This window comes from Malus domestica, chromosome 09, assembly GCF_042453785.1.
Source record: "Malus domestica chromosome 09, GDT2T_hap1".
NCBI classification, from domain to species: Eukaryota; Viridiplantae; Streptophyta; class Magnoliopsida; order Rosales; family Rosaceae; genus Malus; species Malus domestica.
The window spans coordinates 15,061,884-15,069,395 of NC_091669.1; the positions used below are offsets into that span (position 1 = coordinate 15,061,884).

The window sequence follows — 7,512 nt, forward strand, 5'->3', positions numbered from 1 at the left end:
GCATACCAGGTCTCCTACACGCGAGCAGTGGAGAATCATCCATCAACCAAATCAGGAGTACCCAAAATAGGTAACAAGCTCAAATTTGTCTCATCCATCCTCATTCCATAACCTCCAAAAACCTCCCAAAACATTTCTTTTATTATGATAATTAGCCAATTAATATATTTATACCTAATTAATATATTAATTGCTAATTGAATCACCAAATAACACCCCATTCCCTATATATATGACCCTATTTCTTCTAAAAAGCTAAGTTGATACTCTTGCAAAACTCCCAAAAACTCTCCAAATATTTTTCTCTCTAAATTCTAACTTTGGCATCGGAGATTCATCGGCCAAAGCCTCCCCCCAATTCATCGTGGGCGCATGAGACTCTTGGCCTTGACCTAAGGTGTTAATTGTTTTGTAGGTGCAATTTTGTCCAAGAAGAAGAAGGGGGAAATTTGCATCCACAAATTGGTGCTTTCATTGAGAGTTGAGATCCATACTCGTAAAAGACTTTCGCATAAAAAGGTTTTTCTCTATTTTCTAGTCCATTTGAATATTTTTCATATGTTCTTATTATTAGAATTTTTTATTTGCAAAGGTTCTTTGATAAAATGTATAAGAAAAATATAATGGCTAGAAATTTAGAAAATTTCACAAGTGAAAATTCTAATACTCAAGAAATGGGACCGCGGCGATCCATGAGGCTAAATGTGGTCATAGGCGGAGTGGTACCACCACTACGAGGTTCCACCATGGGCCAAGCCGTGCCATCCAAGCTTGCACGGGCCCGAGCCCAAGCCTCACATTCTCATGCATCACGCACTGAGCAGCCTGCTCCCGCCGAGCAACCCACTCCCGTGGCCCAGCTTACTCCTGTCGAGCAACCTGCTCTCGTGGCCCAGCCTGCTCCTGCCGAGCAACCTGTTCTCGCGGCCCAGCCTGCTCCCACCGAAGAGCAGCCCACTCCCGTGGCCCAGCCTGCTCCCGCCGAGCAACCTGCTCTCGTGGCCCAAGCTGCTCTTGCCGAGCAACCTGCTCTCGTGGCCTAGCTTACTCTCGACAAGCAGCCCACTCTTGCGACCTAGCTTGCTCTTGTGGCCCAGCCTACTCCCGCGGCCCAGTCTGCTCCCGTAGCTTTCCAAGTAGCCCAAGTCGGCCCAAGATTATCTCAACCATCTGGACCTACCATCGAGCTAGGGGCATTCTCACCACATTTTTCCGTGAATCTGACATTTCTCAACTCAAATCTCACGCCCAAAGTCTACCACCCTTCCACTGCTCAATGAGGCTCATTCCTTCCAAGCTCTTCCAATCCAAGTGGCAAACAATACTTGTCTTGACAAGTCATAGAGTTGACGAGCGCCCTTGCACAGCAGACGACTTTGGTGAACCAACTCTCGCAGCGCACCAAGATGCAATGTGCTGGAGACAAAGTCTTCTGAAGTAGGACAAGGGCAGACAAAGAACCTCTCCAGCAGCATCCCGACAAGCAGCCACTCGACCAGTTACGAACCAAGCGTTCGAGCAGTGTACACTCCCGACTAGGCCCTCGAGATAACGTATACTCTCGTCTTACCGCGCGAAGGAGCATGCACTCTCGATTAGGCCCATAAACGAACATGCATTCACGGTTAGGGCCACACTCCGATAATCAACATGAGCAACCTTTTAGGCGAAATGTTCATTCGCGGCAAGACCCGTAAGGAGCGTCATCCACCTCACATCGGAGTAGGCAGCATAGCGGACGGAGATAAACAATCACTTAATCCGACTCAAGTTCAACCAGCAGCCTGCGAGTTACTCACTCTCCTGCTAGAAACATACCACATCGACCGCAGCCACGACATAGATGAACCAAACACATAGAAGAGCAGCTTAGACTAGCAGGTCACGACCGGGGGCAGCCGAGGGCTGTGCCACCCCAACAAAGGAAAATTCAGGAAGAAGTAGAGATACTCCTGACCGAGTACGTGATTTCCCGCGCAACGAAGCTATTGACAAAGCGCTTTGATGAGACATGACCAACATAAGTGAGTTATCTTTCAATGACAAAATCGAGCAGACGGGACTACCCCATATAGATTGCAGGATATAAAGATTTTTTCTGTTCTGACAAACGCAGCAGCTCAGCCAAATGGCACGCAGGGGGAAGACGAGTACCAGAATGACACACCAGCCCGACTACCAAGAACCTGGGGCAGATCTTATTCTTAACACTCTAGACAATTTATCCCGCTGCGCACAACCTAGCCTAAGCCAGCCCCATCTCTGATTTCACAACTACACCTGCCTGCTCCACGGCTTCCGGCAGCCATTAATCTATCACCATAGCTCATAACTGTGCCAATCTTGCACTATGGCTCACAGCCATGTCGATCTTGCCATGTGGCTCGTGTCAACCAAGCCTCAAAAAGGCACATGACGAAACACTAATGATGGCACAATAATTCTGGGAGCAGCTTTCTGCGCTTACACCCTTACGAAATATCCACAAGCAGTTTGAAGTCTCAAGCAGATAGCCAAACATGACCTCGCAGGCTAAAGATTATTTCGGTTGTCCCAGTAGTCCAGTTTTCCTCAGCTGCACTCACGACAACGACTTCCATGCTCTCTAGTGTGAGAGGGTAAACTAATTCCCCGACACCCATATGGGTTTGCTCTCCAGTACGAGAGGATAAACTAATTGCTCTCCAGTGCGAGAGGGTAAACCAATTCCCCGACACCCAAAATGGTCTACTCTCCGGTGAGAGAGGGTAAACCAATTCCCCGACACCTATATGAGTTTGCTCTCCAGTGCGAGAGAATAAACTAATTGCTCTCCAGTGAGAGAAGGTAAACTAATATGGGTTTGCTCTCCAGTGCGAGAGGATAAACTAATTGCTCTCCAGTGAAAGGGGGTAAACTAATTCCTCGACACCCATATGGGTTTACTCTCCAGTGCAAGAGGATAAACTAATTGCTCTCCAGTGCGAGAGGGTAAACTAATTACTTTCCAGCGCGAAAGGGTAAACTAATTGCTCTTTAGTGTGAGAGGGCAAACTAATTACTCTCCAGCGCGAGAAGGTAAACTAATTGCTCTCCAGTGCGAGAGGGTAAACTAATTCCCTAACACCCATCTGGGTAAGCTCTCCAGTGCGAGAAGGCCATATAACTTAAAAGATTGAATGCATGAAGATCAACTAGGCAACAAATGGTCAGGGGCAGCAGCCACTTTTGCACTTAACAGTTCACTCATTCGACACTTCATCTTCAGCAGCTCCGATCTTGGCAGCTTTATCCTTGACTGCTCCATCTACGGTAGCTGAGAAATCAATCTCAAGCAGTTTCCTTATTTTTGGCAAGCAGGCCAGACATGGCAGCCTAAATCGTTGCCCATGCCACGCCACATCCTTGGCCCATAACAAGCCGACTCCTAGCCCCTACCAGCCAACGTGCCGCACCACCCCGACAGCACCTCCCAAGAAGAAGACAAGGAGAATTAAGTTTTCCTTACATCGATGCGGCGCAGAGAAGACGAAGAAAGCAACGAAAGACAGTCTTTTGCACATGCAAGATGTAGAAGATTTCTAGAGGAGGGGGAACAAATATCCTCTAAGCTGTCTCTCTCTTTCTTGTAGGGTAGAATAAATCACTCTCCAAAGTTGATTTCATAACCCACTTAAGGTGGACTTAAATAGGCTTTGAGAGAAATTTATTTCTCTTTCCTAGAATGATCTATTTTCATATTAAAGAGGGAAACTACATCAAAACAGGAAGCAGTCCTAAGTTTCCTAGAGCAAGAAGATCTATACGCCTGCAGCACTTTCCTACGAGCAGCCCAACAGGTCTGGGGGCATTTGTAGAGCCAAAAATAATCACAAAGCGACACGTGGATTTTTGGGTGATGATGACAAATTTACCCTCAAGGCATACCGGGTCTCTTACACGTGAGCAGTGGAGAATCATCCATCAACCAAATCAGGAGTACCCAAAATAGGTAACAAGTTCAAATTTGTCTCATCCATCCTCATTCCATAACCTCCAAAAACCTCCCAACACATTTCTTTTATTATGATAATTAGCCAATTAATATATTTATACCTAATTAATATATTAATTGCTAATTGAATCACCAAATAACACCTCATTCCCTATATATATGACCCTATTTCTTCTAAAAAGCTAAGTTGATACTCTTGCAAAACTCCCAAACTCTCCAAATACTTTTCTCTCTAAATTCTAACTTTGGCATCGGAGGTTCTTTAGCCAAGGCCTCTCCCCCCCCCCCCCCAAATTCATCGTGGGCGCGTGAGGCTCTTGGCCTTGACCTAAGGTGTTAATTGTTTTGTAGGTGCAATTTTGTCCAAGAAGAAGAAGAAGACGAAAATTTGCATCCACAAAACCCATTATTGAAGACAAATCATGTCAACAAAGATGAATAAAACTAAGCAATTACGTTAGCATAAATCAATTATAGCTCCTAAAACTATTAAACATGTTCTTAGAAGTTGTATATTTGCTTTGTGAGTGTGAAATTGAACACTATTTCATTAAAAATAAAAAAAAAGTGTGGAATGTTATGAAGGTTTTTGAGGTTATACATGATTTCTCCATATCTTTTGAGGACGGACTCGGGATTAATCTTAACAAATCATCATCTTTCTTGGAGACTAGTCTTCATTGCTTGTGACGTAAGACAGATATTTGAGTTATTTTAGATATGGTAAATAAAAGAAGAAATTGACATATAATTAAGTTAATTAGTGATTAAAGAATTGGTAATTCACAAGTTAAAAGGTTACTAATTTGCTACTGGTATATTAAAAAAGTTGTTGGTTGGACTTTTCGAGTTGTTCGCATAACTTAGAGTTGAAGCGTCTGCATTGATGTAAAATGTTTAGCAGACAAGTTCATGAAGTAGCTCAACAAGTGCAAGCCTTTTTTTGAATAAAAGACGGCATATATTTCATTCACGGCATGAAAAGGCTAATTAGCACAAGGTAATGAGACATCCTCCACAAGAAGATCACTAATTATGGACGGAAGTTCATCTAGCCAAGTACAATCATTGTCACAATGAAGAGCAAAACGAACTAATCGATGAGCAACAGGGTTTGCTTGCCTCAAATAAACAAATGTAAGCCTAAGAAGGATCAGTTTCTAACGAATAGGCACTACAAGAAAAATGGTCACTGTGCACCAAAATATATTTGTGCCCTATGACGCTTAAGGGCACTAACATACGTGCCCATAGACCAATAGCAACAATACGACTACTATAATATATTTGTGCCCTCTATGGGCGTCACCTTTGGTTAGAGGGCACCATATAGTGGTTTGTGCTCATAGACTTGGCACAAATAAGAGCATTTTTGTGCCCTTGTTCTGACAAAATTGTCAGACGACTTTCCCATCCATGTTAGCACAAAGTTTGTAATTGTGCCCTATCAATTAAATATTAAAAAAAACGAAAAACCATACAAACTAAAAACAAACATTTTACATATTTGAGCCCTAATTAAGATAACACTCGAAAACAATCATTTCTGGACAACATCCCCAGAAAGCTTTGTTCATCCCATCTTTGTTGCTCCACAAATAAATTCATCATTCCCACAAGCAGAGTTCCATCAAACTTATGAATTTATGTGCAAAAATAAAAAGAATTTCAAACAAAAAGAGTTAACTGAGGTGACGTTGAGTTTCCTGCAGGATCAAATACAAAACAAATAAATTAAAAATTAAAAATTAAACAAAACAAAGGAAAAGCCCAGATCTGATAGAGGTGTTGGTATTGAACATAGCAGAAAAATGGAGAGAGAGAGAGTACCCATCTTCGCTTTGGACGCCGTGAGGGAAGAAAGGGATGAGAGAATCCAAAGTATAGTTATAGAGCTTGTTCTCGTTGACGACATTGAAATGGCAGCTAGCAAAGACTGTATCAACTCGGTCTAGAATCGTTAAGATGACTAACCTATTTCAGAAAACCGACTCGGACTTCCATTGTGGGGCACACGAGCTCACAGAAACCTGCCTACAAAAATAAATTGTTAAAATATTACACAAAAATCAAAGAAAAAATAAACAAAAAACCCAGATCTGATAGGGGTGAGAGGAGTCGGTGATGCGGTGGTTGTTGAGCGGATACGGTGGTTGTCGATTGACCGCCAACGTCTAGCAACAGAGTATAAGTGAGGCAGAGAGAGAGAGAGAGAGAGAGAGAGAGGTGAAAGAAGGAGATTATGAGGGAGGCAGAGATGAGAGAAGATCGGGAAATGGAAAGAGATGGACTGGATATGGGGAAAGTAGAGATAGAAAAGGTGGTTGGAATGAATCTGGGGAAGCAGAGATGAAAGTAAAAGAGAAGGAAAGATGAGAGAGGAAAAGAGAAATGAGAAAGACGGAGGAAGAGATAAGAGAGTAAAGGGAAAGAAAGGGGGCGTGTATGGTGGGTTTTGAACAATAAAAATATATTAAAAGAGACGGAGAGAGAGATAAGAGAGTAATAAAGGGAAAGAAAGGGGGGGTGTATGGTGGGTTTTGAACAATAAAAATATATTAAAATAAGATTTTGTCTCCATATTCTTGAAGTAAGACAAGACACTTATGTGTATAAAATTAAATATACTAAATATACTAAATCAAAGGGCACAAAAATTATTTATGTGTGTACGTAAATTAATAAAAAATTATGATTACTGATATCTATAAACAGTGACACAAATTTTGGTGCAAACATTTTAATGGGCACAAATGCTGGACACCAACTAATGTGCCTTTCGTTTAGAGGGCACATTTGAGATAGTTTAGTGCTCAACGAAGTTCAAAAAGCACAACTATGCATTTGTGCACAATGAAAATGTAAAGGACACAAATCTTTTGTGTTCTTAGCCCTTTTTTGTTGTAGTGAGGAAGTTCTGTCCTTTACGGCTCAAATAAGTTTAGGTGTTTAATTTGTTTACAATTGTATGTCACCAAAATTTGTGTTGCGTGTTTCATGTAATATTTAAGGAGTTTTTTTCTTTTGGACGTAAGGTTTGCTAAGACTATTTAAACAACTTTTAGGCTTGTACTTGAGCATCTTATCACAATAATCAATTGTAAATCGAGAGTTTATCTCATTTCTTCGGTGTTCCAAAATTTTATTCAAAAATAACTGATGAGTCAATATTATATTATATATTTCACCATATTCTTAGTACAATTTGATAATTATTTTGGTAGAATTTTGATATTTTGCTTTATATTTTCAATACAGGACATTCGACTTCCTCTGGAGCAAAGCGTGACCAAACGGACGAATTTTGGAGTGATTCAAATTGGAAGACGTTTGTGTGTTCCTTAGCTTGTTCGTATCAAAATCTCAGCAATTTCTACCAAGCAGTTATTTTCTGGAGATTAAATGAAATAGCAGTGCGCGTTGCTGGAAAGTGACGTTTCTGAGCTTAACTTGCACTTTTGGAGCCCAAGATGACTTCGGATGGGTTCATGGCCTTCTGGAGAAGTGTTCAGAATAGTCAAATTTTTAAATTCAGCTAT

At 41.6% G+C, this 7,512-nt stretch overlaps 1 long non-coding RNA gene across 1 annotated transcript; it reads right to left on the reverse strand.

Annotated features, from left to right (window-relative positions):
- Positions 1-5,470: 5,470 nt before the first annotated feature.
- LOC139188274 (uncharacterized) lies at positions 5,471-6,436 on the reverse strand. The gene is made up of 2 exons (XR_011571621.1): positions 5,804-6,436; positions 5,471-5,679 (listed from the first exon to the last, which is right to left on the reverse strand). It is a non-coding gene; the product is annotated as an uncharacterized lncRNA (long non-coding RNA).
- Between the last annotated feature and the right edge of the window lie 1,076 nt (positions 6,437-7,512).